Here is a 22480-nt window from a genome sequence, read left to right as displayed (position 1 = left end):
TACACTTTCCTCACAGCTAGAACCACCTACACAAAATTATACATTTTAAAATGATATATGCATGACCACAGTTTTCTTACTGGAATCCAAATTAGGCAAATGCAATGTTTAAAGGAAGAGTAAGGAACCCAAGACAGTCAATGATAGCCTGAGATCAGGACACCCTGTAAGCAGAGCCCAGAGACATTGACTTCTAGCTTCAGGTTAGTGAGGGGCATCAAAGCAGCAAAGGCTCCATCTTCCACTCCTCAGATCCTTGTATTGTTATCTTTGCACTCAGGGCATGGTGATCCTGACACATAGACCCTGGGACTTAGGAGCCACTTGACTGGTCTCAGGTGCAAGCCTGCATCTCAGGTCTGAAGGGCCAAATTGCCAGTGGCAGGGATCCCTATGTATGGTTGAGGAATGGTTCCATGCAGTTGCTTTATTGTTGATGGGATTCTCCAAGAGAATTGGGAGAGAGACCACATTTTTTTACATGACTTGATCAGTTGCCTCCTACACAATTTCAGTTATTGGGCATGCTTTGACACTTTTGTTTATAATGGAACCTGCTGGGAAATTGCATCATGGACTCAATGCATTCTGTGTCTTATCTCTCTGCATGCTCCCAAGTGAGGCTCACTAGGAGAAGCCTTGCACTTGGGGGAAGTCTCTAACAACTGCAGGTGTTTCTCCTTCTCCTTCGCATGCCCTCTCCACAGCCAGCTCTGGCCCCATCTATCCCAGGATTGCAGTGATGACTCAGAACTAAAGTCATGATGGTTATGGTAATTCTGTGACATTGCAAATGGAGTTCCATTCTGGCCATTTGCTTGTGTCACTGGTGCTGCCCACATATTTGTGGTACCAGCTGACCTTCATTTTCTTTGTGAAATACTTCATGAAGCATGGATGCAAAATATACTCTGAGGTGTACAGTATGTTTTGGAGAGAGGTGGACCCTCCTATAGATGACAGAAAAGCACAGATCTCATAAATTAAAATGATAGGTAGTTTGGCACTACAATTAGCACTGGTAAACTCTAAGAAGAGTCATTACACCAATAGCTGTAGGATTTGGGTCACCAGAACTTTCAGGAATTACTGGAAATACACATGATAGTCACTTCTGAGATGATGTGCCAGTGATTTTTGAGGCAAAATAATTCTAGTCTCTGGCCAGCGTCCCTATAATTTTTCTGCATTTGGAAAGTGCTCTGAGGAAGCATGTGAAACCAAACTGTAATGACATTATGGATATCAGGATTTTGATGCTGATCAGATAAAATATCCAAATATCTTTCCATATCTCAGTGCTCAAAAAAAAAAAAAAACCAGAATAAAAAGGAATGAACCACAAAGCTATAGAGATACAGATTCATACTACCTATTCTGCTGCAAGATGCAACAAACCTGGCTGAAGAGACAACATGCTGTATGACCCATATTTGTTGACATTCTAGAAAAGGCAAAATTATGGTCAGAAGAGGAGGTACACAGGATGAGGCTCATAATGGTCCTGAGTATAGGAGAATCTTTTCACATGGAGTTTGGACGAAATAACCTTCCTGTGCTTTGTTATGTTCAGAAACTCCTTGACCACTTCTTATACAGACATTGTGGATGCCTTAGTCTTCTAGGCCTGATGGATATTAATTCATACTCCAGCTTCTATCCCCAAGATAGGTGGGGAAATGAAAGTTGCAAGATTATATTCAGGGCTTGGTTTTCCTTACAACAATCCTCTATCCTGATGCTGCCCTAGAGACCTAACAAGAGTCCATATTAGAGCAAAGACCTTCTTATCGGCCTAAACATTCTACAAGAAATAGGGACCCCATGCTGGGAATCATGGTCAACCATCTAATGTTAGCATTAAAGATGTACTTACCACCATTATTGCTTACTAAATATTAGGATTTGAGAAACTCTGCACCAGGAACTGGGGCTAAAGATACAATTGTGTTTGTAATTCTAGATCATGTAATCTGGAGCAATAATGAGTATATTTCTCATAAAGGAAAAATGAATTAATTGCATGGCAGAAGCTATGACCCATATTTCTCAGTGTTGAGATGAGAAATTACAGATCAATCAAAGATAAAGTCAGAGTGACCCTCAGCATAAGGATCAGAATCCAGGGACTGAATATCAATATTTTATCATGTTTAACTTTATATATGCATGGATCATTCCACCTAAACACTGTTACAATTGGGTGGGGCATGTGGATGGATGAGAACACACTTATACATATTTTTGCATTTTCAGTATTGTTCAAGGATCAAGATGCAATGGGCATATTCAGCTGTCAGAAAAAAGATATTAATATTGCTCTATAAATGCTGTAGTATGGATTCCATAATACAATTACAGTTCACAGTACAGCTAGTATATCAGTTTTGGATACTATAATATGGGTATTACATTATGATCAATAACTTATTGCAGATATTATATTAGCTTGAGATGTTTTATCATTGATAATATTTTTGTATAAAGGACTTCAGGTAGGCTATTATATGTTATGGATGCTATAGCACACATCTTCCAATATCCTAGGTATATGGATGCTATTATATTAAGATTAAATGCTGAACTATGGATAATGTACTAGTATTAAAACCTCAAGGAATTTCTATTAGTTGTACTTGCTATAGTATGAGTATTACATCACTATAAATGGGCACAGGGCAGCTATCACATCAGTTTGAAATATTATAGTATAGATATCACAAAAGTGTTAAGGGCCACAGATAAATATTTATGTCACCTTTAGAAGCTCAAGTATGCATATTGTGTTAGGATTAAAGTCAACATGGTAGTTAATGCATTAATTGTAATAGTATCTCATGAATATCTTAGTAGTTTAATGGCTACAGTGCAGATATTTGATTAGCTTAAGGTTGTATAATACGAATTTTATGCTAACATTAAATGCTACAGAGCACCTGTTTATTGATTTTAGATATTATATTGAGTATTAAATAAATATTAAAATTCACAAGGAAGTTTTTATATTGGTTTCAGGGTTTATGTAAAGGATGTTATAGAGTAAGATTAAAGATCACAGAACATACAGTTCATTGGCTTTAGAAACCATAATATGGGTGTCATATTAATAGTTAAAAGTACATGGATCTAGTATATTAGTTTTAGATGCTAGACTATGAATAACACATTAGATTTAAAAACTACAACACAGCTTTTATACTTACAGTTAATACTGTAGTTTGGATACCATATTTGAGTCTTCTGAATGGCTCTTATGTCCATTTTTGATGTTGTAATAGGTGAATTACATTAATATTAAAGAATACATAACACCCCTTTATCAGTTTTTATGCCTTTGTATGGATATATCAGTTATATTCTGTTACATTTGGGGGCCATAGTAGGGATATTGTATTAATATTGAAGTCTACAGGGTAGCTATTTGTATATTTATATGTCCACTATGAAAATTATAGTCATATTTAAGAGACAAGGGAGTCAGCTGCATTAGTTTAACATGGTACTGTAAAAAGGTTTCTTTATTATTAAAGACCACATAGTAGCAATTACTTTTAAAGGGCACAATTTTATCATATTTCTATTAAGGGTCCCAGGACAGACAGTTATTTTTTAGGTTTAGATTTTATATAATGGAAATCATATTATTATGAATGATCAGAAGGTAGCAATTATAGCACTTTTTGATGGTATAGTATAAATGCAACATTAATATTGAAAGACCACAAGAAATTCTCTATATCAGTTTAAGAGGGCACATTTTCCATATTATATAAATTTGAAAGGAATCAGGGAAACTATTAATTTTGGATGCAAAATGATTGATAATGTTAGTATTAAAAGCCACAAGGCACTTGCTATAACATTTATAAATGCTAATATATAGCATTTAGTGCATACTAAGGATATTGTGAGAAATATAGTTTCTAAGATGTTGGCATCTTCTATGACCTTAGTAACCTGTATGACATGAGTAGCTCCAACAATCTGGGTAGCATGCATAGCATGATTAGATGCCATGGACTACACAAACATTAGCCTTATTCACATGAACAGATTCTATGATTTGTGTTCCTTCTATGATCTGTGTAGCATCTATGGCCTGAGAATGCTCTATGAAAAGGTTAGACTGCATAGTGTAAGTAGTATCCATGACCTGCATAAATCTATGTCTTTTATATTTCCATGAATTTTGTCACATCTATGGTCAGACAGCCAATATTATGTACTTCAATTTCAATGCCTGAGTATTCTAAAGAACTTCTGTAGTACCTATAACTTCAGGAATCATTATGACCTATGTAGCCTCTATGATGTGTATAAACTCTACAAAATGCATACCACTGTGTCCTCAGTAGCCTTTGACAATTAAGGAGCCCCTGTTTCCCATGAGGTTTGAATGACCAAAGTGTACTTTATAACTTTTTTGGTATCTTTGATCTGAATATCTCCTATGACCTACCTATTATCTATGACATTAGTATCTTCTAATTTCTGCATACAGTATATGACTTGGGTAGAGGTTTTGTTCTGAGTAATTTAAATAAACTTAGCATCCCCTATGACCTACATAGCCTCTATAACTTGAATAGCCTTTATGAATTGATCATCTTACAGCAATTGAGTAGCCTTTGTGACCAACCTAACACCAATTACCTGTGTATCTGCAAAGACCTGCATAGCCTATATGACCTCATAGCATCTGTGGTGTAAGAAGTCTCTATGACTTATATAACCTTTATGGCCTTAGTGATCTGAATGAACTGATCAGCCCCAATACTTAGTAGCCAGTAGAACCTATGTATCTTTATGACTGACTGTCTTATGTGAGCTGCATAGCCATGTGGTCTATATTATATGCATGTCCTCTACAGAATGGATAGCCCTAAGACTTGCAAAACTCTATATTTCAGAAGCCACTAAGACCTTCCTAGCCTCTATGACCAATAGACACTATGATCTATCTAGACTTTATGGACTTTATGGCCAATGTAGACTTTATGGACTGGGTATCCTAAATTAATTTAGTAGTCCCTTTGACCTGTGCAAACTATGTGATCTTTGTAGTCTCTATGACTGTTATGGTTTAACTATGATGGGTCAGCCAAAATATCATGAATGAGGAAATAAAAGAATATTTAGAGATAAATTGATTGTGTTTTGAGAGCCTTAACCTAATCTATGTATTAATCTCCATAGGGATTAACTAAATGATAATGATACACTGGTAAGGTGTGGCTGAGAAGGTGGGTCATTAGGGTATATGTTTGGTTAGCTAGGCTTAGTCTCTGCTTCTTGATATGATACATTGAGCCTCTTCTATCCACCACACTCTTCTGCCATGATGTTCAGCATCAATTCAAGAACTGAGCAATGAAGCCTGATGTGTGTGAACTGAGACCTCAGAAACCATGAGTCCACAAATAAACTTTTCCACCTCTTGTTGTTTGTCAGATCTTTTAATCACAGCAGAAAAATAGCTGACTAAAACAATTGTGTAGCTTATGTGTCCTGAATATCCTCCACATATCCTTATGGCCTACCCATTTAGTAGTCTAAATGACCTTAGTAATCAATATAAAATTTAAATTCTTGATGACCAGAGTTTTCTCTATGACCTGAGTAGCTTCTATTATCAGTTCAGTATTTATTGCCTGAATAGTCTGTATTTCCTGGGTCCTCATTATGACATGAGTAGACTTTATGACAAGAGCAGCCTAAACCTCCTATGTAGCCTCCATTACCTGATTAACCTCTGTGGCCTGAGAAGCATCCACGGCCGGCCTGTACAGCCTCTGTCATTTGCATCACCTCTATGACTGATTACCCATTTTGACCTAAGTATAATCAATGACCTGCTTAGTCTCTAGGATCTGAATAGTCTCTATTACCTCTGTAGTGTCTAATGATTGAGTACCTTCCACTGCCCTCACACCCCTTAGGACATAAGTGGAATAGGTGAACTGCTTAGCCTTTATGACCTGTGAAACCACTGACTTTGAGCACTCTAAACCTGAGTATAGTCTATGATCTGAAGAGCCTCTATCAGTTATGTAGGTTCTATGAACTGCATACCCCTTATGATCTCAGAAGAATCTAAACCTATGTAGCCACTATAATCTGTGTCTGTTTTTTTTTATCATGTATAGTCAAAATAACCTTAGTATCCTCTGTGACCTGCATAGCTTTAATGGCTTGAGTAGCCTATATTAACTTAATGTCTGCTCTGACCTCCATAACCACTATTATCTTCACATTCTGCATGGTCTGAGTAGCCTTGGTGTACTGAATAATCTCTCAACTTTCATGTTTTACCACCTGAGTAGCTGTTAAAATTGCAAGGCCTTTATTTCCTGAGTAACCTAAATGATCTTCCAAGCCTGTATGGCTATAGTAACCTAAATGATCTTTTGTGTGTGTGTGTGTGTGTGTGTGTGTGTGTGTGTGTGTGTGTGGTGCTGGGAATTGAACCCATGGCCTTGTGCTTGCAAGGCAAGCACTTTACCGATTGAACTATCTCCCCAGGCCATGAGCTATCTCCCCAGCCCCTAAATGATCTTAATACCCCCTATAATCTGCCTAGACTTTGTGACCTGTATATTCTCCATCAACTTAATAGTGTATATGACTAGGACCTGAGTAGCATCTATGATCTATGTAAGCTTTATGTCATATTTTGACTGAATCACCTGTATAGGTTCTAAGGCCTGAATAGCCTCTATGAACTTTGCAGTTGCTGTAATTGGCATGGTCTTTATGGCTCCAGAAACCATTGTGCTCTGAAAATCCTCCAGGATCCATCCATACAGCTTCTAAGATCAAATAGTCCCTATGACTTGCATAGAACTTGTGGCCTAAAATGCTTTTCTCTCTCTCTCTCTCTCTCTCTCTCTCTTTTTTTTTTTTTTTTTTTTTTGCTTAACTCTATTGAGTAGACAGTATGAACTGAGTGGTCTCTAAGACCAGCGTAACCTCTATGACTTTGAAGCCAGTAAACCTGCATAGGTCCTATAGTGTGGAGAGTCTCAAGTATCTGTATAGCCTCTATGACATGATTAACCTCTATGACTATGAAACCACTAGACCTCTGTCACCTTTATGATCTGAGTAGTCTAAATGTCTTCTGAATTTTTTGATCTCAGTAGCCACTATGACCTATGTAGCCTTTGTGTTCAGAATAGACACTATGTGTTGTATAGCTTAATGTTTTAAGTAGTCTCCATGACCTGTAACTTCTGTGTCTCAAGTAGCCTAAATAACCTTAGTAGTTTGTAAGGCTTGTGAAGTCTGTATGGCGCAAGTAGATTCAATTACTTGAGTTACCTCTCTGATCTGTTGATTCTCTATGATATTAGTGGCTCATATGACCCGTGAAGCTTTTATTCCCTGAGTATCTCCTCTGACCAGGATAGCATTTAATACCTTCATAGCCTAAATTACTTCAGTAGTCCCTATAACCTCAGTAGTCACTAATACTTTCACTGCCTGTATGGACTGATTAGCATCTCTGAACTGTGTAGCCTCTGTGGAATGTACATCTTATATCATCTAAAGAGTCTGTATGATCAATTTAGCCTTTACAGTCAAAGGAGCCTGTATTTCCTGCATAGCCTGTATGGCCTTATTAGCTTAAATGACCTTAGAAATTCCAATGAGCATATAGACTCTATGACCTGTGTAGGATCTACATCTTGAGTAGATTCTATGTCCTGTCTAGGCTCTAAGACCTGAGTGAACTTTCTGGCCCCTGTATCCAATATAATCTCTATAAATCTCATAGACATTATTATCTCCATATGCTTTATGGCCCAGGTTACTAGATGACCTAAAAAGACACTATGCCCAGTAACTTCATGGCTTGAGCAGCCTCTATTGACCTGTGCAGTCTTTATGTCCTAAGTAACCCAAATCATTTTAGTACCACCTATGACAATTGAAATCTCCTTTATCAGCATAGTTTTTTTTTATTTCTTTTATTACCTCTATGACTTCTCCAAATTTTATGGACTCAAAAGCCTAAATAATCTTAGTAGCTCTGAAGTTCTGCATAAGGTCTATGGCATGAATTGCCTCTATGACATGAATTACCTGTATTTTGCACAAAAACTCTATGCCATGATAAGTTTTTATGGCCTCTTTAGTTTTTATGACCTGCATAGCACCTAAGCCCTGAATAGCCTTAATCATCTGTGCAATCTCTATAACCTGCATAAACTTAATGACCTGAGTAGTCTAAAGGATCACAGTATCTTATCTGACCTCTGTAGCTACTACAGTCTTTGTAATTACTATGGTATTAGCAGCCTCTATGCCCTATGTAGCCTCTTTGACCTTTGTATTATGTTACCTGAGTAACCTGTATGTCCTGACTAGCCTTTATAACTGGAGTAGCCTAAATTATCTCCCTCACCTGTGTGAGCTTATTACCCTTAATGACTTTAGTAGCCTCTATACCTGTATAGTTATTATGATCTGTGTAACTTCTATGATCTCAGTAGCTTCTATGCCTTATGTGCCCTCTGTTCTAGTCAGCTTTTTTCACTACTGTGACTAAATGATCTGGTCATCACAATTGTAAAAGAAAAAATATTTACTTGATGGCTCTGTTTCACAGGTCTTAGCCCATAGAAGGCTAGCTCCATTCCTCAGGGCTCAAGGTGAGGCTGACCATCATGACAAGAGAGGGAGGTGGAGGGGAAGCAGAGAGAAAGTGTAGGACTCCATTCTCCAGATACAAAATATATTTTCCATAGCCATGCCAACAATGAACCACTCCCTCCAGCCACACCCGACCTGCTTCTGGTGACCACTCAGTTAATCCCATCTGGAATTTATTCACTGATTGGGTTAAGACTCCCACAAGCCAATAATTTCTCCTCTAAACCTTCTTGCATTGTCTCTCATGAGAGCTTTTTGGGGACACCTCACATCCAAACCATAACACCCTCTTTGACTTATGTAGCCTCTATGATGAGTTTAACCTCTGTGACCTACAAAGACTGCATTTCCAGAGTAGCCCTATTATATGCAGAACCTCTATGTCCAGCATAACCTCTATGACCTGCTATCCTTTATCTACTACAGAGGTATTATGGCATGAGTAGTCTCTATAATCTGCATATTCCCTATGACCTATGCATTACCTGTATCCTGAATAGATTCTATGACCTGAGTATCTTCTCTGCCCTGTGTAGTCTCTAAGAACTGAGAACAGTTTATGATCTGGGTTTCTTCTAGAACCTGTGTAGCCTCTGTGTCCTTTGAAGACTCTATGGCCTGAGTAAATTCTATAGCATTTGTAGCATCTATTTCATAATTAGAATTTTTTTCTGCCTACCCTGTATGGCCTTAGTAGTGCATATCCTCTGTGACCTGCATCTTTTATAACCTGAGTAGCTTAAATGACATTCCTAGCCTGTAGGGCTTTATTAGACTAAATTAACTTAACAGTCCCTATGATTTTGAACCTTGTATGACCTGCATTTTCTCTATGACCTGAAAAGCCTCCAATACCTGCATGGCCTTTATGATGCAAATAACCTCTATGACATTGTGCAGCTTCTGTGATCTCTATAGGCTGTATGTCCTGTATATCCTTGAAGACCTGAATAGACAGTAAGACCTGAGTTGGATCAAAAAGCTCAATGACCTGTATGGTTTTTATAGCCCTTATTTTGCAGATACTTTTTCCTGCATAGACTCCATGACCTTCATAGACTTTATGGCTAACATGGCTTACTCTTTGATGTGAGTATCCCCTATGGTTTATGGTGTCTCTTTGGCTTCTGTAGCATTGATTATCTTTTTAACCTCTATGACCCAAGTAACTTCAATGACATGCATAGCTTCTATTACTAGTGAAGCCCCTATCACTGGTGTAACATCTATGATTTCCAAAGCCAATATGGTCATCGTGGGCTCTATAATTGAAGTAGCATCTATTAACTGCATAGACCCTCTTAACTGCATACCCTCTGTGTCCTGTAGAGTTCCAAGACCTGTGTTGTGTTCCATGCCCTGCTATGGTTTGGATAGCCTAAATGATCTATAGCCTCCATGATCTCAGGAACCATTTTGAACTGTATAGCTTCTATATCTAAGAAGACAATTTAGCTGAACTTGACATCATTACCTGTGCAATTTAAATCAACTTAAACTTTATCACATTTTTCCTGTACATTCTGTATAGCCTGCATAGTTTCTGTGTCCTGAGTGACCTGTATAAAGTGTATATTCTTATGTACTGAGTAGTCTAACTCAACTAATTAAAACCTGTTATCTGCAAACCCTCAAAGGATGGAGTAGCCTCTATTTCATGAAAGGCCTCTTTGACCTGTGCAGATTCTAGACCTATCTATATCTGTGTCCTGAATTACCCATATTACCAGCCTATAGTCTATTAACTGAGTAGCCCAAGTATTCTGCATACCTTCAATGGACTAAGAAGACTTTTACACCTGTGTAGCCTGTATGAGCTGTGTAGCCTCTATGACCCAAATAGCTATTATGACCAGACTATCTTCCATGACCTCTATAGTGTCAATGACCTCAGTAGGACTTATGACTTGTATAAATCTCATGGCTTGAGTAGCATTTATGCCTGGGTAGACTCTGTGATCTGAGTAGACTGAGTAGGCTCTGTCACCAACATAAACTCTCTAGGATTTCAAAAGTCTTTATAGCCTATGTAGCTTCTATGTCCTGAGAACACTCTGTGGCCTATGTTGCTTGTATGATCTGAGTAGTCTCTATGACCTAGAAGACATCCTTGGCCTGAATAGCCCCATTATCTGAGTAATCTTTTGTAACTGAGTAGCCATAACTTCTATGACCTGCATAGCATTTATGGCTTGCACAACTTCTATTTCTGGAATAGTCTGGTATTAGTAGCATCCATTTTTTGTATAACATGTATGAACTGAACGTCTACCATGATTTTCATATATTCTATGACTTAAGTGGTTAATCTGGCATGAGCGGCTCCTATGAAATATGTAGCATCTATGGGTTGAGAAGAAAAATTATGCCTCTGTACCCTCTATGTGCTGAGTAGCCCCTATGACCAGTATAACCACTATTATCTCATGCCTCTAAAACTCGTATGGAATGTGTAGCATCTATGACAAGTCTAACATCTAGGACCTGTGTTTCTTCCATGATCCACACAGCCTTTATGCCCTAGGCAGCTATCATTATCTATATCACCTTTGGATGGAATAGCTTCTATGACTGGCATAGCATCTGTGACTCCTGGCACTTCTATGGCACAAGTTCAGCAAAGTCCTTATTGCCTACATATTCTCCAATATCTCCAATTCTACAATGGAAAAAGTAACCTCTTTAACCTCTGTAACATCTATAATCTATGTGTCTTAAATGACCTGCATAGACATTATGACCTGTGCAATGTCTAGGATATATGTATCTCTATGCCCTACTTAGCCTCTTTGTTGTGTGTGGTCTCTAATGCCTTAGAGCTAGGGCCATAGCTATTCTATGCTGAATAGCCTACATGACCTTGACCTCTATGAACTACTTAGCCATAGTGCCTTGGTAACCTCTATGACCAGAGTAGCCTTCATGATCTTTGTAACATACATTACGTGCCTATCTGCAATGAACTGTATAGCCTCTATGATCTGTGTAGCCACTGTGACATTCATAGCATCTATGCCTGCGTAAGCTGTAGGACATGAATAGTCCATATAGCCTGCTTTTAATCTATTGCCTAGTTGGCCTGTATGCCCTGCATAGCCTCTATGATATTCATAGCCTTTATGGTCTAAAAAGTTCAATTACTTCAGTATCCACTATGGATTTTCAGTATCCACTATGAATCCACTACTTGATTTTAAGCCCTGAGTATTCTTTAGTAACTGTATGGCCTCTATGACCTTAGTAACTCTCTATGATCTGCATAGACTTTATAACCTGTGTCACCATTATGACCATGGAAGGTGCTATGTCCTCTGTACCCTAGATGGACTGAGTAGTCCAAATTAATTATTAGCGTCCATGGCCCTAGTAGACTAAATGACTTTAGTGTATTTTATTTTATTTATTTTTATATTTTATTTTATTTGCGGTGCTGGGGATCAAACCCAGGGCCTTGTTCTTGCTAGGCAAGCACTCTACCAACTGAGCTATATCCCCAGCCCTTAGTGTATTTTATGACCTCAGTAGCCTCTGTGATCCACAGATCCTATGTTCTTGAGTAGCCCCTTTGAACAGTATAGGCCTTTATGACCTAGATAACATTTATTGTTTCAGTAGTCTAAATGACCTGCAAGTCTCTACGACTTTATTGACCTATATAACCTTAGACTGTATTAACTGACTAGCCTCTATTAACTATAAAATCTCTGGGTCAAAAAGCCTGTATGTCTTCTGTAGCTCTATGGGATTAGTAGATTATATGATCTCTGTATCATCTTTGGCTTATATATTCTTTTTGACTATGAAGATTTTTATAGCCAATATATCCTCTATGGTCTGTGTAGCTTCACTTCAATAGTATCATTTCTATTGCCCATGTTCCTTCTGTGACCTGAGTAGACTCTATAAATAATGCAACCTCTATGACCTGCATAGAATCTATGGAATGAATACATTCTATTGCCTGCACAGCCTCTATGATCTGTGTATTTCTTATAACCTGTGTAGACTATTTGGCATCAGTATTCTCTAGAAAAACTGTATCCACTATGACCTTTGAAGTCTCTGGTCTGTATAGCCACCATGAACTGTATAGACTCTATGAACTCAGTAGTCTTTATGGCCTGAGTATTCTCCATGTCCTGCAGAGTCTCTATTAACTGCATAATCTCTATGGCATGATTAGTCTCAAGTATTTATGTACCCTCATTGGCTTGAATAACCTTATGTACTAAGCACTCTGTATGGTTACATTAGCCTTCATAATCTTCATAACCTCTGTGACTTCTAATATCTATGTGGACAAATTGCGTTTGATGCCCTTGAGTAGCCTAATAGTTTGAGTACCATCTTTGGAGTATATAACCCTTAAGACCAGAATTGGTTATGTAAACTGTGTAGCCACTGTAACCTGCCTCTCTTCTATCAGCTAAGTAGCATCTATAACTTGTATAAATTTTGTGACATAGTAGCTTGTAACCAGCATACACTCAATTACCTGTGTAATTATGATGGTCTGAGAAACCTAAATGTAGGTCAATGGCCTCAGTAACTTGAATGACCATTTTATCCATATGATTTTTGTAGGCCCTCCAACCTGAATAGCCTCTATGTTCTTGTAGCCTCTATGGCCCATGTATCCTTTTTGACCTGAGCAGCTTTTATGGTTGGCACAACCTTTATGATCTAAGAAGCCTCTTTGACCAGTAAACCCTCTATGATCCCTGCAGCCTTTTTGACCTAAAAAGACTCTATGTCCTGAGTAACCTTTATGGCCTACATGTGCTCTATGGCTTAAGTAGCCTCTATGACCTGCATAACCTCTTTGACCTAAGTATACTCCATGACATATGAAACCTCTATGACCTTATTAGCCCCTAAGACCTGTGTAGTACATATGACCTAAACAGTCTCTATTATCTGCTTACACACTGTACCTGAGTAGCATCTTAGAACTGAGTAGTCTCTCTCAGTAACACAATCTCTCTGACCTATGTAGCCTCTATGACCTGCATCTTTTTATGGCCTGGATTTTCTTAATTATCAGTCTATTCTCTATAGTCTTAGTAACTTCTATGTCCTGTCTGTGACTTATGTATTCTCCATGACTTTTGAATCATTTATAAATTATGTAGCATACAGGTCCTGAATAACTCCTATAACTTGTGTAGAATTTATCACCTGAAAAACCTCTATTTTTCACTTAAACCTCTAAGTTGATCATACAACTTAAACTGAGTCAATCTGCAGTCAATAAAACCTCTATTACTTACAAGCATCTAACGTTTGCATAAACACTATGGCCAATGTTGCATCTACAACCTGTGTCATATTCAGGACATATATATAACTCATGACATGCATAGCCTGTATGGTTTACACAACCACTAAAACCTATGTTGCCTTTATGGATTGATTAGCCTAAATGGCCTGTATAGTTTCTATGATCTCAGGAACCACTATGACCCATGGTGCGCCTATGATCTGCACAGACTTTATTACCTGTGAAGCCTTTGTGTCCTGAGTGACACCTATGATTTATGTAGCTTATATAGCCTGAATAACCTAAATGATCCCTATGGCCTACAAAGTTTCTAAGTTTTTAATAGTGTCTAGCACTGGATTAACCTGTATGACCTTCATTTTCTCTATGACCTGAGTACATTCTATGATGTGTGAATTATTTATGCCCTGAATAGTCTCTATTTCTTTGTAAATTATATAACTTTCATAGGTTCTTTGAAATAAAAGTGTAAATAATCTTAGTAACTGATATGATTTGTGCATTCTTTGTGTCCTGAGATGCCTCTGTGACATGAATATCCTTTATGAAGTGAATATTCTCTATGGCTAGCATCACCACTATGGCATGTGTAGCCTGTATGGCCTGAGTAGCCTCTGTGAACTGTGTCCCCTCTATGATATGGGTATCCTCTACAGCATATATGTATGCCTCTATTGCCTGAATGTCTTTATATCCTGAGTAGCCTTGTAGACCTGAATAGCTTCTATGGACTTAGGGTCTAAATAACCTTAGTATGCCCTATAATATGTATAGGTACTATGAACTGCATAACCTCTATAATTTGCACAGAGTCTCTGGCCTGCATATACTATCTGACTGGTACCACTTCTATGGTCTGAGTACCCCAAATGATCATAAAGCTCATGTGCATAAAGCCCTGTGCTGTTTCTGTAGCCTTAATAATTTCTATGACTTGCATAGCCTTAATGACCTGTGTATCTTCTATGGCCTAAACAATCTCTATGATCTCCATAACCTTATGAGTTAAGAAACATAAATTACCTCAATAGGTACTATGAACTTTGTAGCCTCCATGAATTATATAGCCTCCTTGACCTACATAGGTCTTATATGCATAGTAACCTACTTGGCCTGAGTAGTGTCTAGATCCTGTTAACCTCTGTGAATTGCATATCTCTTTGACCTGCATAGACTCTGTTATCTCTGTAGACTTTATGACTTTTTCTGCTAACTCTCTGCCCTAAGTAGCTTCTTCAACCCTCATAACCTCTGATTTATGCAACCACTATGGTCTGTGTAGACACTATCACCAATGTAACCACAATAAAATTCAGTGCCTCTATAATCTCTATGTATGCTTTTCATGACCTACCATAGACCCCCTGTCCTGCATATCCTCTCTGGTCTAAGTAACCTAAAAGAACTGAGTAACCCATATGAACTGTGTTGTATTAATATTATGAATGGCCTCTATGGGTTGAGAAGCCCTTATGAATTGTGTAAACTCTAGGACCTGAGCAGCCTCAAAAAATTGAGAAGGATTTTGTGCCCTGCATAATCTCTATAGTATGAGTAACCTCTATGACCCTATATCATTTATAACCCATAAAGCATCTATGACCTATACATTCCTCACAGGCTTTATGACCTCCACAGGCTTATGACCTATGTAAAATATGGAATTAGTAGCCTCTAAGGACTTGGTAGTCTCTATGAGCTGAACACCATTGCGACCTGGGTATACTCTGTTATCTGCGTAACCCCTATTACCTAAGTAACCTATATGACTTGAATATTTTCTGTGTTCCGAAGCCTCTGGTCCTACATATCTTGATGACATGAATAGCTTTTATTAACTGACTAACCTCTATGTCCAATGTAGTTTCTATAACCTGAGTGTCCTCTATGCCCTGCATAAATATTAGGATCTGCACAGCCCCTAAGTACTGTGTGAGTTGTATGACTTGAACAGCATAATGAAATTTCAGAAAGGAAAGAACATTATCTCTATGGTGTGTGCATGGCTTGGCCCCAGGATATGAGTTGGATATTAATTAAACAAGCTCACAGCACTTCTCCCAGGCAGGGATTTCATGCATCCATCTTCTCGACTAACATTATAGTACTTAAATTACCCTTCCTGGAAAGTATTACAAGGATATGAATTGGTCACATCGTGGTAGCCAGGAACCACAGCAATGGTATTCATCTGTAATAACACTAGGAGAAGCTAGCAAAACATAGGAAAGTTATCACTAAAGAAGTAGGAGATCACCAGGACTATACTTGTCAGACATAATGTGCCAGGTGTAATTCCAGGCAGGAAGGAGGAAAAAAATTCGGATGAAGGAGAACTGCTTTTCTTAGGGAATTGATGTGATCTTGTTCCAAAGAGAAATTATTATGTAAAGTGTCCAGACCTGTGTCCCAAGTTTCCACAATTCTGAAGGCTATTCTCTACCACATTTAGAGCACTGCAAATTCCCAAGGTTAGACAAATGACTGAATATATTTGTCCCACCTGGAGAACCAATGACTGCACTAATGGAATTGCTTCTCTGGAACACTGGTAGTAGAGAAGCTAAAGGTTCCAAAAGAGTTAGGGAAAATCCAGTATGAAAATTTGCAAAATACAGATAGCTTAGCATTCATCAACTTAGTTTTCAACAGTTACAACTTTAGGACACAGAGCTTACTCTTTCTTGGTCAGGCTGAGGAAGTAGTGGATTGGTTCTGGCTGGGATGTCATGTAATGAATGAAGGATAAGTGAGGGAGGCTGAAATAAATGTTTTAGCACATAATAAAAGAGACTAATGAAATTAAAATGTCAGTTGTAGATATCCTGAGACAACTACTATTCAAACAAGGGAGCATGAAATTGCCAGAAGGTGGAGAAAAGTTAATTATTGGAAGCACTTTCCTTGGCACCAGGTTGGAGTATTTTAGTCTCATAGGCAGAGTGCTACACCCATTGTTAGTATTTGAATGAAAAAATTGGAGGTTTTTGGAGTCTTCTTAGTGACCTGTTTGGCCTGTATTAGCCAGGTATACTCTATGACCTGAGAAGTATCTATGTCACGAAAGAAAGAAATTAAATGTATACAAATAGGTAAAGAAGAAATCAAACTATCACTATTAGCCAATAATATGGTTCTATATTTGGAATATCCAAAAACTTCAACCAAAAATCTTCTAGAACTAATAAATAAATTCAACAAAGTAGCAGGATATAAAATCAATACTCATAATTCAAATGAATTCCTATACATCAGTAATGAACTCACTGAAAGAGAAATAGTACTACACTGTTAATAATTGTCTCAAAAATAAAATATTTGGGAATCAATATGAAAAAGAGGTGAAAATTCTCTACAACGAAAACTACAGAACAGCAGAAATAAAGAAATTGATCTTACAAGATGCAAAGCCCTCACATGCTCCTAGATAGGCAGAATTTATTTGATCTTTCCATGTTAATCCCATAATTTTTGGAAGTTCTTTCATGGATTTTTACCATCTTCTCTGTGTGGTCAACTTTATTTTCAACATTAAATATTTTGTCTTCATTGTCTGAAGTTCTGTCTTCCAAATGGTCTGGACTGTGGGTGATACTTTCCATTTAATGTATAATTGACTAATGTATAATTAATTTATAATTGATTGATTCTTTCATTTTGCAAGCAGTTTTAAGTAATAATATTTCACAGATCCTGTATCCCCTTTATACAGTTTTCTGAAGCGATAACAGTCAGTAAAATCACCACTGGACACCTGACCAGAAGGCTACTCTGAAAAAGTCAAGGCAGAGAGTTTTCATGGCCACAAGTCTCCTTTGATCTACCCTATTATAGTCCACTCAAGTTTGGCACTCCCCTACTTCACTCATCCCAAATAACCTGTCATTTGCTTATTTCAATAATGTTCTATAAATGGAATCAACAGCAAGTTCTTTTAGTAGTAAAATAATACATTACTAAGAGAAATGCTTTGAAAAGTAATTGAGTTCTGTTCACACAGTATTTCAGCCTTGCTTAGCACTTTTAGAATAGTTAGCTAATTTTAGATTTTCTTTTTACTTCCCATACTTCCTTTTATATGAGAAACCTTTGACAGTAGTAAAGAAAAGACATGATTACAATGGAACAAGCTTTGTAATGCACCCAGGAACTATAAACAGGCAGGGTGTTGAAACCCTTTAGTTTGCCCAGGGATCAACAAAGCATTCACTGCTAACTGAGACAATCTAGGACAAACTAGACTGAGCTGGTTACCATATACTCACACACACAACCTCTGGAGGTGTGGTCTAAACAGTCTTTCTTTCGTCCACATATCCTTTTTGGTGGTATATGAATACCTAAATACCAGCAGAAATTTCTAATAGAACAGCTTCACAGTGAAGCAAAAATCCATGAGACCAAGGAGACATGTCCAAAGCATAAATCCTATTCTTAAATATTTTCTTTAATGAAAAATATTAAAAGGGAGAAAGGTATGTATGAAACAAGTTTTAGCTCTATTCTCCGCCTTAACTATCACACATGGAGACAAAAACATGGAAGTTCACTTCTCTGATGTAAGATATTTTATTTTCTTTACAAATCATACATTAAAAATCAGTATCATTTTACTCGAGACTCAGAGAAGGGTCAAAGGCTTTTAACCCTCTAATAAGTTTTAAAATATTGGAACAACATAATCTAAATATTTAATTATCAAATTAAAATGTCACCTCTAATTATCAAAATCTGAAGTAAAATCAATGATGCTTACACTTGCATCTATGTAATCACACATAACTTTCTGGTATATTACATAGTTTTAACATGTTAGCATAAGACACATGTGGAAGACACAGACAGCAAAACATTTGTTGTTGCTACTGTGTACCGAGACTGTGAGTGTAGGGCCCTTCCTTCAGCAGTCATCATCACTACATCCTATCTGAGGATCACAAGAAAGATGGTCTGTATCATCAGTACTTTTTCTGTCTCCTAAAACAGGGTCTTGATTCGGACAAACAACACCTAGAAGAGTTGTCACCAAAAACAGGTTTTACTATTAAGGTTAATGTGTCAGGAAGGAAAACAAGCAAGAAAGAGTGCTTCTCACTCCCAGTTCCTAATCAAGAAACATACCAGGAATTTTCTATAAATTTGTGATCCTCCTGCCTCCATCCCCTGACTGACTTGGATTACAGATATATGCCACCATGCCTCACTCAGAAAATATCTTTAAAACCTGCATAAGTTATAACTCACCTCACAGTATTTATTTTAGTACTACTTCATCAGTTTATTTCTACATAACCTTATGAAGAATATTGACTCTTGTTCATAAAAGGATTAATGCAATAATTCTTACACCTATTAATGTTGATGGTAATCAGATATACAAAATGAAACTGCTTTCTTAGAGTTTCTTGAACTAACAAGAAATTATTTCCACCATTGGCTCTAACTTCATTATAAACCCTCAAAAGAGTAATAATAGAGTAGGCTCTCCCCTGATCCCCAGGGGATACATTCCAAGGCCTTCAATGGATATTGGAAAACATGAGCACTACCAAACCCCCACAGTGATTTTTCCTAGTTAGCCTCAGAGTACTGGAGTTAAATCATCCTTCAATTTTTAGGTCCTGTTACCTCCTTTTTATCACTATTCTTATGCTTTTGGGCCATTATTATGTAAAGTAGGCTTATTTGAACACCAACAAGTGATACTGAAGCAATCTGATAACACAGAGGTAGCATATAAAGTATGGAGACACCAGAAGAAAACACGATTTAGGTCCTTAGAGAGATGGAAGATTTCATCTTAAGAGGCTGTCATGTGCTCAAAGCCACAAGCTGTGATGTCTTAGTCATGATTTAAACCCAGGCAGTCTGATGTCCAAGTTCACATTCTAAGCTACCATTTTGATCATTGCCTAATTTTAAATATTTACTTATTATATATTTCTAAAGAGGTTAAGTAGAAAGTCAGATAAAAAATTGTGATAAATCAGGGACATTTTCAATGAACAATTCAGAAAGAGTATTTTTATTTTAAATTTAATCACAAGATGCTATTCAAAAATTCCATGACTGCCACATTTCTTGGTTTCTGCACAAGATCAAGGTATGACTAAACTGTTTTCAGGGCATGCAAAATTTATTCAAATTCATAAAGAGTAAAGCCCTGGATGTTGTGAAAAGACCATGCACTATATATTTCTTCTGTATTAAATTTTCATACTTGCCCCCCTCCCTAACCCTAACTCTAAATTTTGAGAAGGAACAAATCATTGAAACAAAATTTCATCTTTTCTGGAGCTAGAGAAGAGTTATGAAAGGGAATGGCTACAAATGGGTACAGGGTTTTCTTTCACAGTAAAGGAAAAAATTTTTATACACAATAATGTATATCCACAGTGCACAACACTGTGGATAAGATAATTTCCTAGAGTTGGAACTGGACACTTCACAAAGGAATTTCATGATAGATAGATTAAACTCAATGAAGCTCTTATAAAAAGAAGAGTACATGAGATGAACTGCTCTGAGGCATGTATAGCCCACTCACTAGATCACATGCCCTAAAGAGTGATGCCTTTTTATTGCTTTTTTTATCTGCAGAGACTAGCATAGATGTGAGACTTACAGACTGAATAAAGACTGGATACTGGGGATGGCCTTTGAAATAAACACTCAAGCCTTTAGAACTAGCTAGGATTTGATCAGCTCTGAATACTGAAAAGAATGAGCCCACTTTAGACACGATTTCACAGGTATGAAATTTGATAATTCATCGATCTCACAAAAGAGGTGAAAGACCTCTACAATGAGAACTACAGAAGACCAAAGAAAGAAATTAAAGAAAACCTTAGAAGATGGAAAGATCTCCCATGTTCTTGGATAGGCAGAATTAATATTGTCAAAATGGCCATACTACAGATTCAATGAAATTCCAATTAAAATCCCAATGGTGTATCTTACAGAAATAGAGCAAGCAATTATGAAATTCGTCTGGAAGAATAAGAAACCCAGAATAGCTAAAGCAATCCTCAGTAGAAAGAGCAAAGCAGGGGGTATCGCAATACCAGATCTTCAACTCTACTACAAAGCAATAGTAACAAAAATGGCATGGTATTGGCACCAAAATAGACAGGTAGATCAATGGTACAGAATAGAGGACATGGACACAAACCCAAATAAATACAATTTTCTCATACTAGACAAAGGGGCCAAAAATATGCAATGGAGAAAAGATAGCTTCTTCAGCAAATGGTACTGGGAAAACTGGAAATACATATGCAACAGAATGAAACTAAATCCCTATCTCTCACCCTGCACAAAACTCAACTCAAAATGGATTAAGGACCTTGAAATCAGACCAGATACCCTGCATCTTATAAAAGAAAAAGTAAGTCCAAATCTTCAACTTGTTGGCTTAGGATCAGACTTCCTTAACACAAGAAATAAAAGCTAGAATCAACCACTGGGATAGATTCAAACTAAAAAGCTTTCTCTCAGCAAAGGAAACTATCAGTAATGTAAAGAGAGAGCCTACAAAGTGGGAGAATATCTTTGACACTCATACTTCAGATAGAGCACTAATTTTCAGAATCTATAAAGAACTCAAAAATCTCTACACCAAGAATACAAATGACCGAATCAACAAATGGGCTAAGGAAATGAACAGATACTTCACAGAAGAAGATGTACAAGCAATCAACACATATATGAAAAAATGTTCAACATCTCTAGTAATAAGAGAAATGCAAATAAAAACTACCCCAAGATTTCATCTCACCCCAATTAGAATGGTGATTATCAGGAACACAAGCAACAATAGGTGTTGGTGAGGATGTGGGGGAAAAGGTACACTCATACCTTGCTGGTGGGGTTGCAAATTAGTGCAGCCACTCTGGAAAGCAGTATGGAGATTCCTCAGAAAGCTTGGAATGGAACCACCATTTGACCCAGCTATCCCACTCCTTGGCCTATACCCAAAGGACTTAAAATCAGCATACTACAGAGATACAGCCACATCAATGTTCATAGCTGCTCAATTCACTATAGCCAGATTGTGGAACCAACCTTGATGACCTTCAGTTGATGAATGGATAAAGAAACTGTGGCATATATATACAATGGAATATTACTCCGCCATGAAGAATGATAAAATTATGGCATTTGCAGGCAAATGGATGAAATTGGAGGATATCATGCTAAGTGAGATAAGCCAATCTCAAAAAACTGAAGGATGAATGATCTCACTGATAAGCAGATGAGGATATATAAGGGGGTGTAGGAGGTTTTAGTGTTAGGGTTAGGGTTAGGTTTAGGGTTAGGGATAAGAAGGGTGGTAAGAATGGAGGAAGGAAGGACTGTATAGAGGGAAAAGAGGGGTGGGAGGGGTGGGGGGAAGGGGAAAAAGTTACAGAATGAATCAAACAACATTGCCCTATGTAAATTTATAATTTTTAATTAAAATAAATAAAAAAATTTGATAATTCACAAAAACTCCCATATATGTCCCAGCTATTTGATAATTAGACACACATATAAAATTCCTAT

Source organism: Sciurus vulgaris, assembly GCF_902686455.1.
Source record: "Sciurus vulgaris genome assembly, contig: HiC_scaffold_630_arrow_ctg1, whole genome shotgun sequence".
NCBI classification, from domain to species: Eukaryota; Metazoa; Chordata; class Mammalia; order Rodentia; family Sciuridae; genus Sciurus; species Sciurus vulgaris.
This window is presented reverse-complemented; position numbering follows the sequence as displayed.